The sequence below is a fragment of the Lygodium microphyllum genome, chromosome 9 (assembly GCF_053477565.2).
Source record: "Lygodium microphyllum isolate KBCC chromosome 9, Lygodium_microphyllum_v1.1.10, whole genome shotgun sequence".
In the NCBI taxonomy this organism is placed as follows: Eukaryota; Viridiplantae; Streptophyta; class Polypodiopsida; order Schizaeales; family Lygodiaceae; genus Lygodium; species Lygodium microphyllum.
This window is the reverse complement of record NC_141143.1, coordinates 142,956,775-142,980,810: the sequence shown is the minus strand read 5'-3', so window position 1 is coordinate 142,980,810 and position 24,036 is coordinate 142,956,775.

Genomic DNA, 24,036 nt, shown 5'->3' with positions numbered 1-24,036 from the left:
GCACGACATGAAGCAAGAGACAAATTGGGTGCAATCTCCCCCATGCCTTGTGTGGGCGCTCCACAAAGCATGTATTTTATATATTATTCATCTTCAAGCTCAAGAAATAGCCCAATTTACAATTAGCACGCTTTAGCTTTTGTGTTTGCTTTTGTGCCACTAGATAATTAAAGCTATTGGGTGCCCAAGGAGTCAGGCGGTACCCAAATACAATGTCCAATACAATATTTAAATCATGCACCCATGCCCATACAAAAATAATAAATAAATATCAAACGCTTTGATAAATAAGCGCGTCAAAATATGGATGCCATGCCTAAGATACGGGCCCATAAAAAATTGATGATAATTTGAATACACCCTATCCTCCAATGCTTCCCAATGCCACCGATGCTTGCTCTACACATCAACTGAAACATTCACAATTGTTAGAAAAATAATACAATTAAACCGACAAAAGTGAATACCTAGCAGTCTTCAACTACATCAATAAATTGGTTAGAACTCAATCCTAACCTTAATTTATTACGAGTGCGCACTCTAAACTCATAAAGGTTTATTAATTTAAATATGTATTTTGCGGAATCACCCACTATGGAGTCACCCACTTACACATTAAATTAACAAAATGCCCGAAAAGGATAGGCATCCCCATCGACTTTTCGCACAAAGAATCCACCTTGTGTATGAGCCCCGGTAATAAAGTTTTACGGAATCCACCGCAAAACCTCACGGAATCCACCATGGAATATGCCTCCTGGCATCATATTTCTACTAAAAATCATCATTGAACTTCCAAAACATAATCAATTTCATTCAAAACACTCTTAAACACTTCCATTAACACCCATACATCACTCTAAATCCATCCAAAATCGACCATTCAGACCTCAAAAACAACAAAAATCAGTCAAAAATTCAGTCTTTTTCCACTCTCAACATATCCCCACACTTAGAAAGAAAGCATCCTCGCGACCTAAGGAAAAGAAGAATATAAGTTTACTAAAGAGCTCAACTTGATCTTTTGTAGTATCTTTAACAATCACTCCAAACCACGACCCCAACTTATTACCTGTATCTCTAGAAAAGAATACTACTAAAGGAAAACTTCATTATTCATTAACACATCTGATAAACAGTTGAAAGTCATAACAAATTTGTAAAGGATATAAGAGGTTCTTCTTCATCATCTCGAACTATCCAACCAGCATCACCACCACTGCAATTCTCCAAAAATGTATATCTCGAAAGTAAATCGAATAGGCAACCACCACGATCTCATCACATAAAATTAACCCACAATATAAACACTAAACACAACCATCTGAATGACACCTCCAAAAAGAGATATGTATCATTAAGAATCATTCAAAATACATTGCAAAGGCATCAATGAAGGTGACCCCTTTTGAAGGCTTGGTGATTTCGAAAACGATCCATAGAGAATGACTCATCCACAAATGTCTTGGGAGGATTTTGAAAGAACTGAAGACATCACATCCTTTCTAGCAAAACAACGTATCTACTAGGTAGGCAAAGGGCATGAAAATATAGGACATCCAACTATTGGGAATCAATGATCACATTGACATTCATACAAAGCTTTGGAATGGCCTTTTGATCGTTATGGGAATGCCTATGCATATATGCTAAGTACCAAGCAAAATGGGCTGTCAATCTCACTGAAGGATCTAGAGATTGTGAATATTTGTGAGAAAAATGAAGGTGATTCTGGTATGCTTGACTAGTAGTTGTCCATTCCCCTGGAATTAAGGGCTAATTAATCTGTGGTCCCATGAGAGAATCAATTGAGCTCCATCCTCTTCTTCTCGGAATCTGCTGATCAAATCCTTCATACCCACTAACCAACTGAGGGGGTTGAGAAATAGAAGTGGCAGGAGATGGAAGTGAAATAAGTAAAAGAGGATGAAGAGATGGGTAGGTAAAATCATAAAAGGAAGAATAAGCTAAAGAAGGAGTGGTTGAAAATTTAAGTGAATCAGTTAGGAAAGGTGTCAATTGATAAGCAGGAAAGTAGAAGGTATATGGATAGATGGAGAAGGGCATGGCGGAGAAGGGGAAAAAACTCGATCTTCAATGAAAGAACAATAGGTAAAAATTGGAATTTGAGAAAAACCCTGAGGTTGGAAAAGGAGAGGTAAGATAGCTGCTGAGTTGGATTTATAAAGGGAAAAATAAGCATTATAGCAATGGGCCATTTGTTGGTAGTACAATAGGCTAGGAATAGAGGGACCTAAAACAGATCGTCGATGGTAGGCATCAAAGAAGGATGAATCAAATGGATGGTTCTTGGAAAGATAATCTAGGAGATCCACCCTCAGTTGGTTAGTGCTCTGTATATAAGTACAAGCTGTATTCTGGCATTGGTTCAGGAATACATAATCAATCATTGAATGCTATGAAGTGTCACGGAAAGTAGCCACTTTAGAAGGATAGCACTGGAACATGTCATCTATCCTTATCTCTAAATAGTTGACATATAAGGCAGCTTGTAAGACCACATCTCCCACATACCAAGCCATATCTACATCATCTGAAATTAACATATCACCTCAAAGATACATATAAGACAACAACATGGTATCCGTCGTCAAAGAATCTTCAAAGACCATACGAACAACTTCTGTCAGCAAATCAGAAGACCAAGCCCCACTCCAACTATCCTCTGGAAGAGGGAGATCAATCGTTGAGAGCTTAATATAGAAGGCCAACTTCTGCAGAAGCTGATAGTGGACAAAAAAGGAATGGTTCGGAGGAACATACTTTTGAAAGTGCTCAAATGTAGACCATAATAAATCCATCCTGGACTGCAATCTTTCCACTTTATCTTGAAACAACGGACATAATGTGGCATGCCTCTGGAGAACTGTCAAGTCCTGCTGAGATATCGAAGGAATCATAGGAACACTGGGGCTTAGAGGAATGGACCGTGACTGCACCAGTCGGTCCTGCAACTGCTTAATCTGGGAAGCTTGGGATTCCAATGTATTATGAGAAGTTTGCAAAGCTGACAATTTTGTATCTAAAAGAGTCTTAAACTCTTAAGCTTCTTTGGACATTTTCTCTTTCTCTTCCGAAACTCTAGTGACCTCTAACTGAGCTTCTACTAACTGAATTTTCAAAGAAGATATTTCTTCTCTTTGGGTCTCAATCATTTGGGTTTGTTGCTCCATCTACTTAAATAAATCAGTAAGAGTGTCTTTAGCAGAGTCTAACTCTGTGGTTTCCTTATGCAATTAGTCTTTGGATTGCATCAATTCTTCATAGAAAGAAGCATATAACTGTTGAATACAAGCTGTCACTGAGAGTTTAATGGAACTCTGGATGTCATTACAAAGAAAGGAATGGCATCCTCTGACACTAAACTGTTCAGCAAAGGAACTGATATTTCCAAAGAACCCTCTCGATGTGCCCTGAATAAATTGTTGCATGTGAGGTAGGCTGGAAGGTCACTTCCAGAAGTAGCAGGAATTGTTATTGAAGGAATGACTGGGGGAGTTTTTTCTATCACACGCTTCAAGCGCTTCAGCTGAATGACCAATGGAGGAGGGGAATCAAGATCCTCTATATCAATGGATTCTGAATCTTCTGAAGGTGGAGGGGGAGGTACTGAATCAGATGGAGGAGGGGGTAGCACACCCTTCTTAGGGCCTGAATATATCAAGAAAGCAGATAAATATGAACCATAAGTAACATTGGTAACATTCCCTTTGGTCACTTTGGCAAAATGTTGGTCCATCTTCGTAAGCAAGTAAGTACTCCAGTCAATAGCAATCCCTTTTAACACCATCTTGGAAGTTGTGAAGAGGTCCTTGGACAAATAGTGGGATGGTGTTTTGGCAGGCATGAACCTGTCTTGGAGAAATTGACAGACTACTTCCAGAGAGGATCAGTGATCATGGAAAAAGATACTCCTGAAGTGTTAATCACCTTCTTGACGTCAAGAACCTCTTTGGTCTACTTCTGTAACAGCTTGAGAATCTCGTCATTTGAGAATAATTGTCTGGCTGTAACAAAGGGTTCTCCTTTGTAGGGAAGAGACAAAGCCTTCCCTAACCCTCTAGGTATCAAAACCATGGAAGTACCACGAACCAAGCCCGATTTCTTACTGTATGATACAAGAAACTCATCACACAGGGATGGATCGTTTGGAATCAAAGGAAGTGAAGCAACCACAAAAGTTACAAGGCCTGCTTTCGCGATAGGCTCAAAAGCCAGTAGGGAAGAATAATCCCTACTGATCAATGGGACATACTGAACAGGAGGAGGAGCTTGAGGTGCCATTTAGATTGAATACACACACACCACAAAACACAGACAATCATAGAGAATGCCTGCAAAACAACAAAATAGCTATCAAAAAGATTTCGATCAAAAGAAATACACACAGACGTAACTAACAAATTGATCATCCCAAACAGCCTACATCCTAGAAAAAATTCGGCATGACCCCTACACATATGTGACCGAAAGCTTCATGCGATGCAATAAGCAGGCACCCAAGACCCCGTATCATGCAAAAAAGAAGAATAAAAACTACAAACTGCTCCCGTAATCGTATCACACAAGCAAACTATAATACCTCAAAAATCTAATCAGGACCTAACCATAACTTGGATAAACAATATCAACTTAAGGGACTATACGTGCCCATCCCACGAAGCATATTTATTAAAAAGAAAAAAAAAGTGCAGTGAGGGGAATAATTTTAATGAAGGGTTCATTTTAAGAAATTATTAACAATAGATAAAATTTTATTAGGTTGTAAACCTTAATAAGAAAATGGCGGTTCATTTTTAAATTGTTAGTTACAATTTATTAATATGAAACGGTGCTTTTAACGAAACCCGGACTGTGATCCCCAGACTCAGGTCTCTAAATGCATATTCATTGATTAAAAATTTAATGTGTCTGAAGCGCTCTTCTTTTTCAGCGCGTGCATTTTTGTGACGGCTGGTTCGTTTTTATTAAAAATTAAAGTGCCTCTGAAGCGCACATATAGCGCGTGTAAAGTGAACATCAGGTTGATTTTAAGTTATTAGAAAAATGTGTGTTAAGCACGAGCGTGCGTGAAAAATTGAGTGAATAAAGTTCATTTTGACAATTAATTGTGATTAAGGGATGACCAAAAATAAATAAAGCACAAAAAATAGATACCTAGTAGGGGTGTGTATGCAAAAGACTGAGGGCACACTAAGTAGTCCCAAATGCAAGGAATCCAATCAAAAAAGCAAAAACCACTGACTTGGAAAAAATAAAGCACCTTAGTTTTTTAATAAATATCAAAGAAATATTAGGGGGATCACATTTGGTATAGACAATGTTCCTCAGTGTTTGGGTGAAATTGTTATTAGTATTCTTTTAATTGTAATTTAGATATGTTTGTATTTTTTTTTTTTGGTATACTTTTATTTTTAAAATATTTCAACAATAATCAAATGCATTAATGCAATTTTTATGATTTTTTTGAATTTAATATTAATTTTTAGGTATTTTTAATGATTTTTTCTCAATTTTTAGTGAATTTTAAAAGGATTTTAAATATTGTTAATATTTTTGCAATTAATTTGCTATAGTATAATCAGCAAGATCAACCAAAAAATTACCAAATTTAGTAATGTTTTTTTTGCTTTTTAATTGAATTTTTTAATGTTTTTATGTGTTTTTAAGGTATTTTTAGCGGGTTTGTGGAAAATCAAAATAGATACCCGGTTGTGTGTGAACAGCTGAGTGTGCTCGGGGACGGCACGGTCCACCACACGGAGAAGACCAAACGCGCGTCCTCGCACGTGAACACCTATCAGAAGATGCCCACAAACTCGTGCACGCATTGCGTGTGAATAGGGGAGGTAGAAAGTGATCTAAGGTAGGTTAGGTGACTTAAGTTAGTTAAGTGAATTAAGGTGATTAAGTGGATTAAGTTAATTAAGGTGATTAAGTAAATTAAGTTGAGCTAGTTAATTAAGTTAAGTTGATTAAGTTGATTAAGTTAATTAAGGTGATAAGTTAAGTTGATTAGGTAACCTAAGTTAATTAGGATAAGCTAACAAATTAAGTTAATTAAGTAAATTTAAGGAGGGAACTGGTTATGTGTTAAGGAAACTGACCAAGAGGAGGAGGGGTGGTGGGCGGCCGGCAGCAGGGTGGCGGAAGAAAGAGGGGAGGTGGGCGAGGAGGACCCGGCGGAGGCGGAGGGCGGCTGGAGAGGAGGAAGAGGGAGGGAGGCGAGGCGAGGAGGCAAGACAAGGAGGGGAGGAGGCGCGAGGAAGCAGAGAGAAAGGAGGCGTGTGGGGAGGAGGGAATGGAGGAAGAAGGTGCCATGGCGGGAGAAGGCACGTGGGAGGAGGAAACGCGTGGGGGGAGGGAAGGTAGGCGAGGAGGACACGGCGGAGGCGGCGGGCGGCTGGAGAGGAGGAAGAGGGAGGAGTGGTGGAGGGGGAGCAAGGAGGGGTGGCGACGAAGTCCTGGGGGAGGGGAAAGGCGACCGATGAAGGCGTGGTGGAGAGAGGAGGGTGGAGGCGTGAGGGAATAGGGAGGAAGGAAAACGCGAGGGAGAACGAGGGGCGCAATGGAACAGGTAAGGTGGGTAGTTTTTTTTTTGTGGTTGGTTATTGTGGGTTTCGTTTTTAATTGTTAATTTCGGTGTGGATATTATTGGTGGGTGTGTGTGTGTGTGTGTTGTGGTTTTGGTGTGGGGTTTTGTTTTTTTTTAAATGTTTTTTTTGTTTAAATGATTATGAGGATATATATATATATATATATATATGTAGATATTTTTTTTAAGTATTGTAGTTTTTTTTTTAATTTATTGGTATTTGGTTGGTTTGGCGAAATCCAGGAAAATGTGAGCGCACCCCCATCCCGCGCGCATGCGCGGGACAAAAGTAAAAAAAATTTGCATCGGCAGGATTAGACGGGGTGGGGACGGTGACACGCAAGGCACAGAGGCCACGGGGGTGTCCCGAGGAACTTAAAACCAAAAACAGGCATATTCATGTGCGATACGAGAGATGCAATTATACGACAAAAATGAAAAAAATTTAATAAAACCCAAACCGTACGTCGGATCGAAAAACCGTAAAATTAACAAATGTGTCGGGAGACAAGGGAAAGATGAGAGAGAAATGCGACACGGGTTCCGTGGCAAAATCATGGTATTCACATGGGAAAAACGCAAAAAATAAACCTGAAAACGCATATGTGTATTAATATCAGAAAATCCGCTCGTCGGAACGAAGTGCTGAAACAAGGAAAAATGTGCAAAATAATGTGTCCAACAACTCCATCATGGAAAAACAAGTTTTCAATCGAGATAGGACGCGTTCACATGGGAAAAACCTCAAAAACAGACCCGAAAATTGATGTGGAAATTAATACGGGAAGAACCAATTGCCAGAACGATGTGCGAGAAACAAGGAAGGGATGCATAGGACTGTCACATCAAAACTCACTACGGGCGGAGTGAGGAGGGGTTCACATGCAAAAACACAAAAAATACACTTGAAAACACACGAAAAAATTAATAACTCAAAATTCGGCAGTCGGAAGAGGGGGGAGGAAAAAGAAAAAAGTGGGGGAAAGGCTGGTGAGACATGACTATCAAGTGAAACTGGAATTCTGGTGAAAATAGGGCAGGTTCACATGGAAAAATGTGAAAAATAAGCACGAAAAGGGCCCAAAAACCTGCAAAAATGAATAGCATACCAACCATGCATCGAAATGGCAGGGAGTAAAAAGGAAAAATGTCAAGGGGAACGTGTAGGTCAAGGATGGCATATCAAATTAGTGTTCCGAAGCAATAAAAGTACGTTCTCATGGAAAACTATCCAATTTACGTGAATTGCTTCAAAAATTAATAACTCAAGAACTATCAGTCGAAACAGGCGTTGGTAAAAAGGAAAAATGGTCAATTCAAAGGGATGAATAGGATTGTAAGGTTGGATATGAGTCTCAGTGAACGTAGGGTGCGTTCACATGGAAAAATTACAAAACAAATGATAAAGACAAACGGACAAGGAACAGCCCCGAGGACCAGGTGAAATAGAACAGAGGAATGGGGAAGGGACCCCATTAGAGCATAAAAAATAACTTTCCACATTTGGAGGTGGATAGATGTATTTCCATGATGATATGCAAAACAGATATACAGGGACGTGTCCCCACACTTAAGACCTTACCAGGAAGGGTAAACCGAACAACAAGGACCTAGTACCACGCATTAGACCCACCACGAATGTCCCCACACTTAAAACATGACCATCGCTGAGAGACAGAAGGTGTAGGGTTAGAAAAACTTGCCCCATATTGCCGAGGAGTAATGTCGACTATCAAGGTTGCGTCTTGTGTCGTTGTCGATTGCAGGAGGGACCAAGGTGTCTTCACAACACACGTCCTTCATGGCAAGGACCACACGGCAGCACCTAGGGAGGTACCTGGTTGAAGGAATCGCATGAAATTTGTTGATGACGAGGGATATTGCACTCAACTCACGATCACTCAAATGGAATGAAAGAACAGTCGCTCGCCCCATAACTGACATCACTCAAGTTACTATTGATGGAAACCCAGATCTCACATCCGATTTAGGAATCAACAAGGGGGTGGTGTAGAGGGAGTATGCCAGGGTGCACAATTGATGGTGCATTAGTGCGTCCAACCCCGTTTGGCATAGGTGCAAGGAGGAAGGCTAGGGAGCCTTGCAGTACTGTGTACAGAACAGAGTGATGTGTCCTATGCTGATAGGAGAGACCCATCCCATGGGTGAGGAAAAAAAGAACGTACCTGACTCCAGGGGTCGTAACGTCCCTCAATCCTCACCTCTCAATAATTGATTGAAGAAACACTAGTCACACTCAGCCCACCCTCTATCTCACGCTCTGTTTGAAAGATCGAGAGGGCAACCCATTCTTGAAATACATTGATGTAATCCTCACTGTCACTTGTGCAGAGGTTGTATGCCTTGTGCACTTTTGATGGTGCAACTGTGCATCCCGGCCTGTGCCAGCATACAGTGCCAAGAAGGAAGGCCACTGAGCCTTATGGTGCAGTGCACAGGAACAGATCGTGCGTTGTACATTGAGAGGCCCATCCCGTGCGTCTAACACTCCATTCACACATCTCACCTCTCATTTGATTTGAAGGGACAAACCGGTCACTCACCCCACCCTCTGTCTCACTCTCTGATAGATACAGAGGGCAGCCCATACTCACATCCCCATCCTGTTAGGATGAAGCTCACATCACTCAAGGGATTTGTGATGAAAATCATGTCGGCTGTTGTTGTCAGCAGGATCTTGAAGATGAGGCGTACCTAGGGAGGCAGCCAACAAGTTTGATACTTCAATGATTTGTAAGAAAGATCGTCTGTGTTAAAAAGGACAAACGGACTGATATTGCAGAGACAGCGCACTGAGGGAAGTGGCTTCAAATTACTTGCTAAAAAGGCGTGGCTGGAGAGTCAGCTATCCTGAACTACGGGGTGTTACCACCTTTTCCACAGTCAGCTTCCCGCCCAAGGGTGTTTCCACCTTTTCTTGGAACGAGGCCTGTTATGACAAGGAATTTCTTTCTTTTCTCCCATAACAGTTTTGTCTTTTTTTTTTCTTTTTCTTTTTTTTCGTTAAGAAAGAGAATGGTAGAAATACCATGTGTCAGGACCAACCTCGCCACAATTGTTAGATCAGATGAGAAGAGAACAAGGTCGGGGTGAGAGGTATCTGTGAGGGGCTAGCAGAACGAGACTGCCTCATGAGGAGAATCATAAGGGCTATCAGAAGCACAAAGAGAGAGAGAGTGCGATGCCCAAAAGGGAGATGGTAGGTCGACTGTGATTGTCAAGATCCCCAAGGAGGGATGTACTTCTTCAGACGATAGCCATTGATCAGGAAAGGATCATCAGAGGCATCAACGGTCTGCACCTGAACAGAGCCATTAGGATTTACAGCAAGTACCTTGTATAGGCCCATCCATCATTGTTGAAGCTTGCTAGGAAACTTGCCAAATCTCGAATCATAGGCTAGGACAAGATCACCTTCTTTGAACTCCTTGTACTTGATGAAACTATCATGATAGGCCTTGCGTCGCGCTTGAGTGGTTTCCATACACTGTAGAGCCATCCGCCGTATCTCATCTAAGCATTCCAAGTGCAAGAGGCGGTGTTGCAATGACTCATCATCTCCCAAGCATTCTTTAACTGCAACTTGCAAAGAGGGCAATTCCAGTTCAACAGGGAAGATGGCTTCTGTACCATACACTAACTAGAAAGGGGTATGTCCTATACCTACCTTATGGGAGGTTCTATACGCCCAGAGGGCCTCAATAAGTTGATCATCCCAGTTGCGACGATGTGCGGCAATCATTCTTATCAGGATCGAGCAAAGGATGCGATTGGTGACTTCAATTTGGCCATTGGCTCTGGGGTAGTAAGGAGTGGACTTGCGATAGCGGATCTTATACAGCTACGTTAGCTCTTCCATGATTTTATTAAGGAAATGAGTACCTCTTTCACTTACCAACTCGAGGGGACTGCCAAAATGGGTGATAATATTCTCGTACATGACCAGGACTACGTTGTTATCATCATCCCGCTTCAGAGCTTCAGCTTCACACCACTTGTGACATAATCCATACATACTAAGATGTATCTATTTTGCTTTCGTCTAGTGGTGGATCAATAGGATCCACAAAATCAATCCCCCACTTCTCGAACGGCTTTAGGGGAAGAATAGGTTGCAGTGGCATGGCACTTGTTTTGGTGGGTTTTCCCATTCGCTGATATCTCTTGAAGTAGTCATATGCATCCTTGTGGAGGGTCGGCCACCAATATCCTACTTAACAAAGCCTTCCTGGTTGTTGCTTCTCCTACGAAGTGTCCACCACATGGTTCCTCATGGCATGCTTTCAATACTATGTCGATTTCATCCCCTGCAACACATCATCGCAACACTTCATCTTTGCCTCTCTTGTACAGTGCACCGCCTAGCAAAGTGTAGGGGGCTGATTCTAACAAAAGCTTCTTCTTCTCACGGCTTGAGATGCCAGGAGGATACTTTTGAGTGGCTAGGAGGTTAGCTATATCTGCATATCACGGAGTAACTGTTTCAACTAGAAACAAGGAAGCATCAGGAAGGTCTGGATCATCCTGTTCCTCTTCTGTAGTTTGAGGGATCCATGATAGATGATTGGCTAGGACATGGGAACGGCCAGGCTTAGTGACCACTTCAAAATTGAACTCCTAGAATAGGAGTAACCATCTCATCAGTCATCCTTTAACATCTGCTTTGTTCATTAGGAAGGACAGAGCTTCATGATCCACGTAGAATTTGAAATGCGTTGACAATAGATACTGTCTAAACTTCTCTAGTGCAAACACCATTGCCAAGCACTCAAGCTCTATCATTGTATAGTTTCATTCCCTATCAGTGACCTTCTGATTTGCATAATATATTGGTTGATCTAATTTAGAGAGGCCCTTTTGATATAGGACAGCACCTAGCTCTTCAATCGATGCATCTGTGTGCACATGAAACTCCTTCGTCCAGTCAGGAGGCTGTAAGATAGGTGCTTGGATAAGGCATTATTTTAGGGTATTAAAACCTTCTTCACAGTCACCAGTCCAAAGGAAATCCGCATCTTTCCTTAGGAGCTTGTGCAGAGGGACTGCCTTGGTTGCAAAATGTGCAATAAATCTTCTATAGCCCACATGGCCAAGAAATCCTCTCAATTGCTTGAGGTTTGTTGGTGCTACCAAGGCGGCAATCTTCTCAATCTTCACTAGGTATGTTGCAAACCCTTGTGCAGAGATAATATGGCCCAAAAGAACTCCTGATAAGATGCCAAAGACACATTTGTTGAGGTTGAGAGAAATCCCATACTCTCGGCATCTATCAAAACATTGCTCTAGATGTCCCCAGTGCTCACGGATTGAACTATAGACACAAAAGTCATCAAGATACAGCTCAATGAAATCATGCAAATGATTCTAGAAGGCAGTCATCATTACTCGTTGGAAGGTGGCAGGAGCTTTACAGAGCCCAAATGGCATCACTCTATAGGCATAGGTCCCCCATTCTGTGGTGAAGGTTGTTTTGGATTGGTCCTCTTCTGCGATTTGCACTTGGATATATCCGTTGAATCCATCCAAGAGGGAATACAGCTCATGGTCTGCCACTGTGTCCAATAGTTGGTCTGTAAAAGGGATAGGGAAATGATCCTTCTTCGTCTTCTAATTGAGCTTTCGAAAGTCTACACATATTTGAAGTTTCCCATTCTTCTTGGGTACTACCACAATGGGCGAAACCCATTCACTGTTAGCCACGGGATAAATGAACTCGGCTTCAAGGAGTTTCAATAATTCAGCCTTCACTAGAGAAGAGTAATTAGGATTCATACGCCTTTGTCTTTGCCTTATAGGTTTGGCATCAGGCTCTAGGTCAATGTGATGTTGGCATACTATGGGATCATATCCCCTTTAGATCTTTATATGACCAAGCAAACACATCTAAGTTCTCCTTGAGTAAGTCTCGCAGGACTACTAGTCTTCTTCTGGAAGATTGAGACCCACTTTCAGGTGACCTTCAGTACCGTCAGTTTCTAGGAATGTTACTTTCCTTTCACCTTCCACTTCACGGATAAACGTCCCACAGATTGCTTCTGGATAGAGGTCTGATGGAGTAGTATTCTCGTCTGATGTTCCACTAGAACTAGTGTCCTCCTTCTGAACAGATGACTCATTTGCTTGTTTTGATTGCTGGAAGAGTATCAGAGATTTGTTTGCTTCTGTGTGAGTGGTAATTTCTTCTGGACTTAGGGATTCATCTTCAGAGGATACGTCTAGGAATGTCACATAGCATGGACCTTCTAGAAGCCGAGGCTTTGATAGCTCTGGCTTCTGTTGGCAGGGGGCATCATCATCATCTTTTCTCTGGACTAAACGGTCAGGGCGACAGGAGCCACTAGTGAACTTAATTTTTATGCCTTTGATCCATTGCTTATGTAGATTTTGCATACTTTGTGGTCCATTGGTCAAGGCAAATGGAACCATGGTCATTTCATCCAACACCCCGAGATCTTCGGCCTCTGAGGTCTCTGTAGGGACATCAACAAGATCATCCACTATCAGAGGATCTTCTTCAATTGCACTTTCATATCCTGCTTCATTTTCTTCCTCATTGTTTTCATCCTCTTCCTCTCGAGGCTCTGTCTCTACTTTTGTAGAGGCTCTGTAGGAGAAGAACAGATCTTCTACCTCTGCATCTACTTCTACTTCTGCTTTTGCTTCTATCTCTGCCTCTATCTCTGTGACTATCTCTGGCTCTGTCTCTGCTACTACCATGTAACAAGGAGAACAATACATCCATGCTTCTATTTCACTGTCAGAGGTGATTTCAGAAGTAAATTCTAGTTGAGGAAGGAGGTATTCTCCCATGGATAAAAACTTTGCTTCCCTTGGTAGTTGACTTACAATACCTACTGTTAGGGACTGTGCCTCTATTTTCTTAGGAAAGATCTGTTTAACAACCTCTTCGTCTCCTGATGTACCATCTGTTACCTCGTTGGAGGAGTCAGTTATGACTTCGATGGATGTGGATCCATTGCCTTTTTGCGATCCATACAATTTCAACACCACTTTGTTGGGTCCTCTGCCTAGGGTTAGGGTTTCTTTGAACCAGTCCGTCCTGGCTCTTGCTTCAAAAAGCCAAGGTCTTCCTAACAGCAGAGGATATGAGATCCCATAAGAATTTGGTTTGACCACCAAATAGGTTAGCCAATAGTCTCTTCCTACAAGGGTTGTTTTTAGGTATGGGAGGATGCCCAATGGTTTAATTCAGCTTTGGTCTGCCAATCTGATAAGCCACTGTGTAGGTTGAATTCCTTGCAACCCTAAGTTCTTCATTGTCACGTCTGTCATTATGTTTACTGATGAACCTCCATCAATCAATGCATCTGAGATAAAGCATCCTTCAATCTATACACTAATCTCTAGGGTTCCAGGATCTAGGAAGGCGTTAGCCACATCTACTTTCTTTACAGGCTCCGGGGCCTTATTGGTCTTGGTCGTTGTTGAAGGAGCTATCCTTAGTCCACGTCTTCTTATCAAGATGCTTTTGAATTTCTTTCGGTAGCTGGGAGACAGCATTAGCAACTGTTGGAATTTTAAGTTTGGTTTAAAAGTATCTAGGTCTTTTACCAAGTCATATTCTTTGATAGGATCCAAGGGCTTCTCCAGCCTGCTAGGGAATGGGACTACACCCATTTTCATCTTTCCTTTTTCTTCTAGCAATTGCAGCATTGGCATTTCTTCTGTTTCTAGAGGTGCTTTTGCATCATCTATCTCCTGGACCTCTGGTCCTATTTTGGGGACTGTCTCTGTGATTCTTTGTAGCATTGCAGTGCTCTGTACTGCACTGTTATGTCCTATACTACTCTGTCCCTCTGTTGGCAGGTTGAACTTCATAGTCTTAGCAAGAGAATTGTTCTCTTCATGGACAACTGATCCCTTCTTCTTGGCACATGTGACAGTGGCAACTTCTAACTCTACCAAATTGGAGGCAAGCTCTTGTATCTTCTGTTGGCTATCAATGCCATTGGCCTTTACAGGGGCTGGACTTGGACAGTCCTTTGCAGTGTGGCCTTCTCCTTTGCAACGGCTGCATAAGGGCTTATAATCCACAAATCTTCTAGGGTTTGGACAATTCGAGGAGATATGACCCTTTTCTTCACACCTGTAACATTCCACTGTCGTCCTCTGTAACTTTGAGAGGGAAACCTCCTTGGACCAAAATTAGGACCAAACTCCCTAGGCTTTGGTCCAATATCTTGTGTTGTCATTTTAGATTCTAACAATTTGAATCTTGCATTTTCATCCTTTTGTCTTCACTCGTGTATCTCTTTTAGAGAGCAAATATCCTCTGTATGGTTCTTCCGCAAACAGTAGGAACAGAAGGCTCCAGGAATGGTTGGTTTTCGGGTACATTCAATGGCTAAATGTCCCTCTTGATGACACTTTCCGCACCATGTATTAGAGCGCATCACATCTCTCACAGCTCTCGTAGGGGTGGATGTATTGGCGGTATTCACCTTCAGTATCTGTAGCTGCTTTGTAATCACATCCATAAGTTCTTTCTTGATACTTGCAACTGAGTTGGATAAGTAGTCCTTCAGATTTTCACCTCCTGAAGTACTTATAGTAGGGTTTTGAGAAGCTTCTGTAATTACTACATACACTGGTTGGGTTGATCCAGAAGGTCCTCTATTCTAGTTCTGATTCAGAGCTCCTACTGATACTTGGGATTGTTGATTCTAGTTGATAGGGTTCCACTGTTGTTGAGTCGCCATTGGAGAAACTGTTTGAGGCCACTGTTGTTGTGGTTGAACCATCATTTGAGGCACTGTAGTCTGTGGTGACCACAGTAGATTAGGTGCATTATACTGCAGCACTGTTTGCATCTGGGAATAAGGATAGGGAATTGTCTTTGGGACTGCGTTTGGTGGGTATACCATTCTTGGCATGGGAGGAGGTAAGACTCCTCTTCCTGGAGTCATTGACAGCCTTGCTTCAACTTCATCATACAATCTTGCACCTTCCACTGCAGCTTTCAGATTGACAGGTCTTTTCAATTCCACGAACTTACAAACTTCTGGTTGTAGGCCTCTAAGAAACACTCCTTTCTAAATACCTTCGTCCAAATGATGGTTAGTCCATCTCTTCAGGATGGATTCCATTTGCGAGACATAAGCTTCTACTCTTTCCTCAGAGGACTAACTTAGGTTCATGAACTCCTCTCGCATCCACTCTTCAAAACCTTCATGCCTCAATTTAGTGAGGAATGCCAACTTCAGGTCGTCCCATATGCCGAAAGTTCCTGTTGCTTGTCTCTCATACCATTGAAACGCCGCACCCTTGAAAGTGGCGGGGAATATTGCTAACCAATGCTCAGGGGTTTTGGCATTGTTAGCCACACATGCTATCATAAATTTTGCTACATGAAGATCAGGGTCTTCATTGTACTCTCCCTAAAAAATTGGCAATGGGACTACATTTGCTGGCTTGTTATCAATATTTCCAAGATGAATCTGACTAGGAAGAGGACCTTGAGTTGCCATGGGGACTTCTGTAAAAAGTGCTTTTAGGGCATCAAAGAAAGCTTTTGCTGTGCGAGCTCGTTTTCAACTTTGATTTTTTCATTCTCTCTTCTCACATACCTCTGGACTCGTTCTAATGCTTGCCTCTTGATTGCGTCATTCATCAGGGGCTTGGCTCCAACCAGTTGTTCAGTACTCAACAGAATAGAATCAGAGAGGTGCTTCAATCTCTAGGGGATTCTCTGGCCAACATCACCTCTACTTCCTTCTTTTCAACATCTCTAAATTTGGCTTTCAAACCACTACAGAGGGGGAGATATTCCATTTTGAAAGTATCAAAACTCATTCTTCTTAGGATCATTGTTGTGCCATTATAATAATGCCAGCTTCTAAGTGTTTCAATAGTGTAAGTTGTGAAAAACACTATGTCTACCAACTTCCAGTGGATTGTTAATTGGACAAACAAAAGATTGTCAATGCACCAAGCATCCCACGTATCTTGTTGAGCATCCACAAACAAATTCCAACTCTTTTCTTTCTTGTTTTTGTGAAGCTCCACAGACCATGACTCCTGAAGCTTCTTCACGATATCCCACTTGATGATGTCTGGAAACTTCTCAACCAAAACAAAGAAAACAACAAATCTTCATGCAGCATCATAGTAGATATCTTCCACGGATTTGATAGAATCAATCATAATCTTCAACTTCTTCATAGAATCCATCAATAAAACAAGGAAATTCTTCATAGAATACACCATTTTTGAATGGAAATCAATCACATAGTATTCATCTTCAATGTCTTCATAGTTCTCTCTCTCAATCTCTCATATACATATACATTGTTTTGGTAGAAATTGGCTCTCTCTCTCTCTCTCTCTCTCTCTCTCTCAATAGTACATCATCTCCTCACTACAATACTCTAATAATGACTCTCAATAATCCTTCTTAGTTCGTGGATACACCTCCCAAGAGGTATGTCTGATGTGAAGAGGTATGAGAGCCACTACAGTGTCTCTTCATAACTCACTACTGTCATTGTCACTCCAATCTTCTCTTCAGTCTTCAGCGGCTGCTTCTTCCATTTGTTTTAGCTCTTTTGAACTTAGATTCATCCTTTCCAAAAGATAGAAAACTTTCCCAAAGTCACACATGAATTCTACAAAACACTTACAAAAGATCTATAGAACAGATACAGAACAGAAATAGAGCTGATATAGAGCAGAGATAGAGTAGAGACAGAGACTCTACAGAAGGTTTAAAAAGGGTTACAGAAAGTCATCAGAGAATATCAAATCCTCATAACTCATACTAAAACCATTCCAAACTATCAAAAACTATTCAATAAGCTTTCAAAATATTTCAACCTTCATCAATCATCAATCCATGCTTCATACAGAAGAAAATCAGCACAAAACAGAAGCTATACAGAAGGTATCAGAACCAATCAGAACTTCAACAGAACCTATCAGAACATCACAGAGCCTCATATTTCTACTAAAAATCATCATGAACTTCCAAAACATAATCAATATTATCCAAAACACTCTCAAACACTTCCATTAATACCCAACATCACTCTAAATCCATCCAAAATCAACCATTCAAACCTCAAAAACAACAAAAATCAGTCAAAAATTCAGTCTTCTTCCACTCTCAACACATTTTAGACTTTACATACTGTAGGCCCATCCGTAGTTGTGTCGAGACTTTATATATGTTAATATTTTTGAGTTACAAGAGAAGAAATCCCTTCTCAAACAATTCAAGAAAGAAAAAAAGAATGATAATAAAAACAAATTGTTTGTCGTAAGGTAGACCAAATGGAAAACAATGAAGGCCGTGATGTTCAAGATCGCGAAGCGTATCTGAATCAGTGTGTCCCATGTCCTTGCTCTCAATGTAGGCTGTCAATTATACGAAAACGTCGATTGTCTATAGAATACGTACGATACTTTGGAGAGTTTCAATTAGAGATCATTAATCAGGCGATCTTAGATTTTGAGCAAATGATAAGAAAAGTATATATCAATCATGCTTTGTATTTGCAAATTAATTAAATATCATATACAAAAACATTGGATGTGGTTGAAAAATTTATTACAGGGAGTTGACCTCTCATCCCAAGGAGGAGTGTACCCTTTGCGGCCAATTAGAAGAGTTCGTGGGTGTGCGATGGATGGAGTGCCTGAGCCAATCCACCACTTGGAAGGTACTACCCAATCTATACCATCAATACCAGAGGAGACTGATTGGAGATGTGGTGGTTGAAAATGGGATAGAAAAAAGAACAGATGCTGGAATGGAGGAGAAAGTGAATCGCTTTTGTATGTTGCACCATGCCTCCATGGAGACGTGGCTCTCTAGGGACGAGCAAGCTAGGAAAGATCGAGAATAAGCACGATCTAAATTTCGATGTAGTACGTGCCATCAACCGATTCAGTATCCTGAGGGCATGGAGGAGATGCCATGGTTTATTTCAATGCGATGGTTGCATGGAGCTTTGACCGTAGCGTCTCGCAAAGGGGCAGAGATCTCAACTGAGGAGTGGAAATTCTCAAGGGGATGTAGTCCAAAGGTGATAACGTGTTTAGGATTTGTCATATCTACCATTTATATGCAATAATTAATTGACTGTTTCAATGTACAATACAAAATATACAGTGTGGCACGCGTGGTCACATGGATGGCATTTCCGCATGGAGCATATCGACAAAATGCGCTCCACAACAGATTGTGGTATCATGGCAAAGTTCAAGCAAGAGGGCCGATGACGAGCAACGGATCCAAACACCATTATAGATGAGATGGAGTATTTTGGGAGCTTGCAAAGTATTATCATGGTGGATTACCATAGCTTCTCCATGATCCTATTCGATGTGCAGTGGTTCAAAGTGGTACTTGAAGGAGCTGGAGCAACAGTTCAACGAGGTCCATCTAGATTTCTCAAAATAGATTTCAAAAAAAGATGGATAGATTTTCGCAACACGTTTGTATTGTCATCTTTTACATGTCACAAAAGTTAAATCTCTCTTGTATGTGATTTTGAACATGTAATTTTCTATCCAAACCCCTGATAACCTTGATGGTGGTATGTTATATCTTTAGCTCTCCAAAGTGCGAGAGTATATGATCAAAGAAATGTTCCCAGCGTAGATGAGGAACAATATGCAAATAAAGGGGTCGATATTGCAAGGGGTGGAGGCCACTAAAAGCTTGGAGCATGTAGAGGAGCCAGAATTGGGTAACAATGATAAAAATACAGGAGTCCAAGAATTCTTTGAGAATGAGGTGGACTCATCCTTTTGTTGTGACCTGTCTATTGACCTTCCAATATATGCGGATTTGTGTTAGGAGATTGACATGGGACTATAGGGTACTTCATATTTGGAGCATCCACCTACTCAATTCATTGACGAATCTCTTATGAGGATACATAAGATATGTGTTTTTAAGTAAGATCATTTTCTTAAGATTTATATTACTGTGCTTTGCTTGATTTATATTGATTATGCTAACATCAATTTTTGTCTGTGCAGGTGACCTTTGTGGATATTTAGATCAGCACGATGAGTTGAGGGATGAGTGACGAGGAGCTATAAGAGATCTTCACACGTATGTCTCCAGATCAAATGGCTTGATTCAGAGATATGGCAGACCGGGAGCTGTCTCGGATACCATCAGGTTACTCTGTTAGATCTACTTTGGTGCACTCTGATGCTTCAGTTTCCAGTAGATGAGTTTGACGCTCTAGACTTGGGCTAGACTGAAGGGAGTGGTTCTAGGGGATGTTTCAAAGACATGGATGCAGTGAACCTGCGATCGGCTCGAGATACATGTGCTACTCCTCCCTCTTGTGCATGTTCAAGAGAGAACATGGCTCAGGTGGTTGTTGTGGAGGTATCGACGCAATGTCTCCATCTTGTCATTCTACTGGAGTTGCGTCACCTATGGGATTTGTCACACATGTGGGGATGTCTAGTTCAGTCACTCCAACTTTTGCTCATTCGCCCGCAGATGGCACCCCTATGGGTGTTACTCCGAGAGATACTACCCCCGTAGGTATACCAGATGTACAAGAGTCTCCTGGATATGCCCAAGAGCGTGGTCGCAGGTGGGAGAGGACACATCTTAGGCATACCCCAAAGGGGTATGGATACCTTGTAGATGATAGGACAGGAGCCATCATCATGAATGATGAGGGGAGGAGGGTGATGGCTCGTATGAGAGAGTTGTACCAACAAGTTTTTCAGCATAACGTCTTGGATCATTAAAAGAACATACCAGAGGGAAGCAAGGACTACATAGTAGCATCCTTGCATGAGGAGTTTTCAGTACCCACTGCAGCAGATAGGTTTTCCACAGGCTGGATGATGGAGTGCATGCGTGCATACATGTCACACAGACGATCAGGCGCACGCAAGGCACTTAAGAGTGGGGCCTCAAAGCCTGAGTGGTTAGACTTAGATAACTAGTGCTGACTTAAGGAGGAGGCTACAGATTCTCCAAGACATCGAAGACAGCAACGCAAGGTAGCCCCAGAGCATGACTGGAGGCAGGAGTGGTCCATCATCTTGGGAGTGGCGGCCACAGGACTTATCTGGAGGACTTTATAAGTTTTTTATTTTGTTCTGCTTGCTTATTTTTTTACAATCGTGTTTCTAAAGTTGTATTTTGTTTTCTTTATAGCACTCCATTACAAACCGTGATCCCACCAGTCTAGAGACTCAATATGCAGAGAGACATGGTCTCATTGCATTGATCAACCGATTGTATGGATGCGGCAGCCCTGTAAATCACTTATCTTTTTTGTCCGTAGTTACTACTTTTAATTAAAATGCATTATTGTATGGTGGACTGATGTGTAGTTGTTTCCTTTTTTGCAGAGTCCATTTGATGCTCCTTTACAGCAAGATAAGCTTTCGAATGGCGAGGATCTATAGCTCGCCCTTGGATCCATGCAACGCACATGCTCTTCTTTTTTGGTCATGTGATTTATGTAGATATTTTCTATGCACTATGTTATTATCATTCTTTGTATCTTGCCATGATTGTACCATCGCTTTCATTATGCAATCTTGTATTTATTTTATGTATCATTCTTATGGATTTAAGTACAATTTGCCTTCATTTAGACGAGCATTGTACACATTACTGAAACTCTTTTGTATGGCCCAAATAAAGCACATAGTGCTATTTGTGGTAGGCCCTGCCGCCAAAAAAAAAATGTTACCATCGCTATTAGCATTGCAAATTTACTACACTTGTCACTATCAACATCGCTATTTGCATCGCTATCAACGTTGCTATTTGTATCGCTATAGTGACGTTGATAGCAACGTTCTATTGCATCACTAATACCGATGTTTTTGCGATGACGAGGGCAAATATCTTTTTGAATATTTTCGTCGCTTTGAATGTCAGTATGAGGCCTATATCTTATAGTGATAGTCCATCTAATACTATTGCTTCAATCTTTGAATGCTTCAATGATGCTTCCTCACCATCCAACCCTTCAGTAGCTCGTTTACTATCTTACATGCATCTAGGATGGGTTGTCACCACACTGCTACATGCACGAGACAAGAGAAGAGAAGAGAAGAGAAGAAGAGAGGAGAAGATGGAGAGCTTCTCCACCATGGTTCCTCACCCTCACACACTCACTCTCTCACACTCCCTCTCTCAAGCACAAGCACAAGCAAGCAAGCAAGAGCAAGAAGAAAAAGAAGATGATGATGTGGCCACACACAAGAATGAGCTTCTCTATTAACTTTTTGGCTTTTATGCATGCTCTAATTCCTTTTTGGCACCCACCCCTTTTTAACATGACTGGCCATGTTAGCCTAGGTCCTCTTTTCCTATCCCCTTCTATTTACATTGTGGCTTCACCCATACCCATTTACTCTTTATAGATTGCACAGGAGGGAGCTTGGCGCGCTATTTTACAAAGATTTAGGGGTGCCTTTGCATTTTAAAATGTGTCTTTTCCATTTTTGCACACGCCTTGGGTTCTTAAGGTGTCTTTGCACTTTTAGCATTTTCTCCTCTTATTCTTACTGTCGGGCCGCCTTGTGTTCATACAGAGACATAAAGAGTCTACAAGATCATCCCAACCTATTTTTTATCAAATACAATTGCTAACTAAGTGCAAAGCATCCATAGCAACCTTCCCTCTTTCTGTTGTCTTTATTGCATAAGGCCAAAGCTCATTAAATTGTTCTAACTTCTCATTCATTTCAACCTCTTTCTTTGATACACGATGTCGTGATGCTATGCGTCCACCACTGCAAAGTCACTTGGAGTGTACTACGAAGCCATTTTGAAGTGTCTTGATTTTGTCACTTTTCTTTTGTGCTTAAAAGATGTTGGTGTTACAAAAGATTTAGAGTCATGCCATCTTTTACATGCTAAAACAGTCAAATAGGGTTTGGAAAGAAAGCTTTTTGTGGCCAAAACACTTGTATGGTAGATGCGGATTGCTTGCGCAAGTATGGAAAGTGTTTGATAAGATTCATATGAAAATTGAAAGTTTGTAGAATGCATTAACCATAGCATATGATGAACATGGTCTTGATGATGATATGCTCATAGTTTTCAAGGAAATGCAGCTGGAAGATGTCATTATTGGATGGATTTATGTATGTTTTCATCTTGAAAGCTTGCAGTACATTGGGAGCTTCTGAATTAGATGAATTCACACACTCTGAAATAGTAAAAAGGGCAATGGAAAAAGAGTCTCACTTACACAAAGGACTAGTTATTATGTATATGAAATGTGGCTTGCTATAGCAGAGGCAACCAAGGCATTTGGTTGCCTCTGCTATAGCAAGCCACATTTCATATACATAATAACTAGTCCTTGTATTATGTATATGAAATGTGGCTTGCTAGCAGAGGAAGCCAAGGCATTTGGCACTTTGCCACTTCAAGATATAGCTATATGGAATGCACTAATTGTGCAGGGGCTTGAGTACAAGATTTCTTGCAATACTTCAAAGGTCTCACATGTTTTGGACACAAAAGACCTGCTTAATCGCAAGAAAAGAAAGAGGGAAGCCTTTGATGACAGTAGGAAGGTGCACAAGTTTCATAGGTGGATTGACAGTTTAGCAAGCCGCAACGTGGATAGATGAATAGCTATGCATAAGCTCATGCTTTAAGTGTGATGTTACTAGCAGTCATGTTCTTGTGTGTCCAGCAACAAAAGCATTACTGCAATCTTGATTATGTGGCCCACAATAAGGTGGAGGTTGACCTGTCTGATTTAACAATCGGACTTGTGAAGCATGTTCATGACAATGGCTGAATCATTCCAATGGCATTCCAAGGGTTGTGACTTGTTGGTATGGTGACTGCAACGAATTGGACCCATCCTTTATGTGTGATGTATGTGAATCAGACCTCCCTTTACATATGCTTAGGTCTAATCTGGCATGCAGTTGTCTATGTTGTGCTCCATGTCTACAGAAATATGTAGAACTACAACTCACAAGATATCACATCTCAGCAAGACAGAAATGGGCGAAGAGGCAATATAACCGCTAGAGACCCTAGCATGGTGGCTACTACCAATGCCTTTGAAGGATTTGAGAAGAATCTCAAGGGTTTATATACAGCATGAGAGAAGCTCCATTCAAGAATTTTGAATGACCACCTCACGCTTTGGTGCAAGACACGAACTACCGAGCAGAAGGGGGACACCCAAAGCCTCATCAACACATAGACAATACACACGAGAGAAAGAGAGAGAGAGGGATTGAATGATCAAATAAAGGAGAAGAAAAAGAAGCAATTTGCATATATGATCATTGGAACACAATCGATGAGTGGCGGCATTACCATGATGGAGATGATGAATGTAGGATTAGCAGGGTGGTGGAAAAGCTTTATTTTTAAAAAAAGCATTTAAATGAAAAGAAAAATACAACACAAA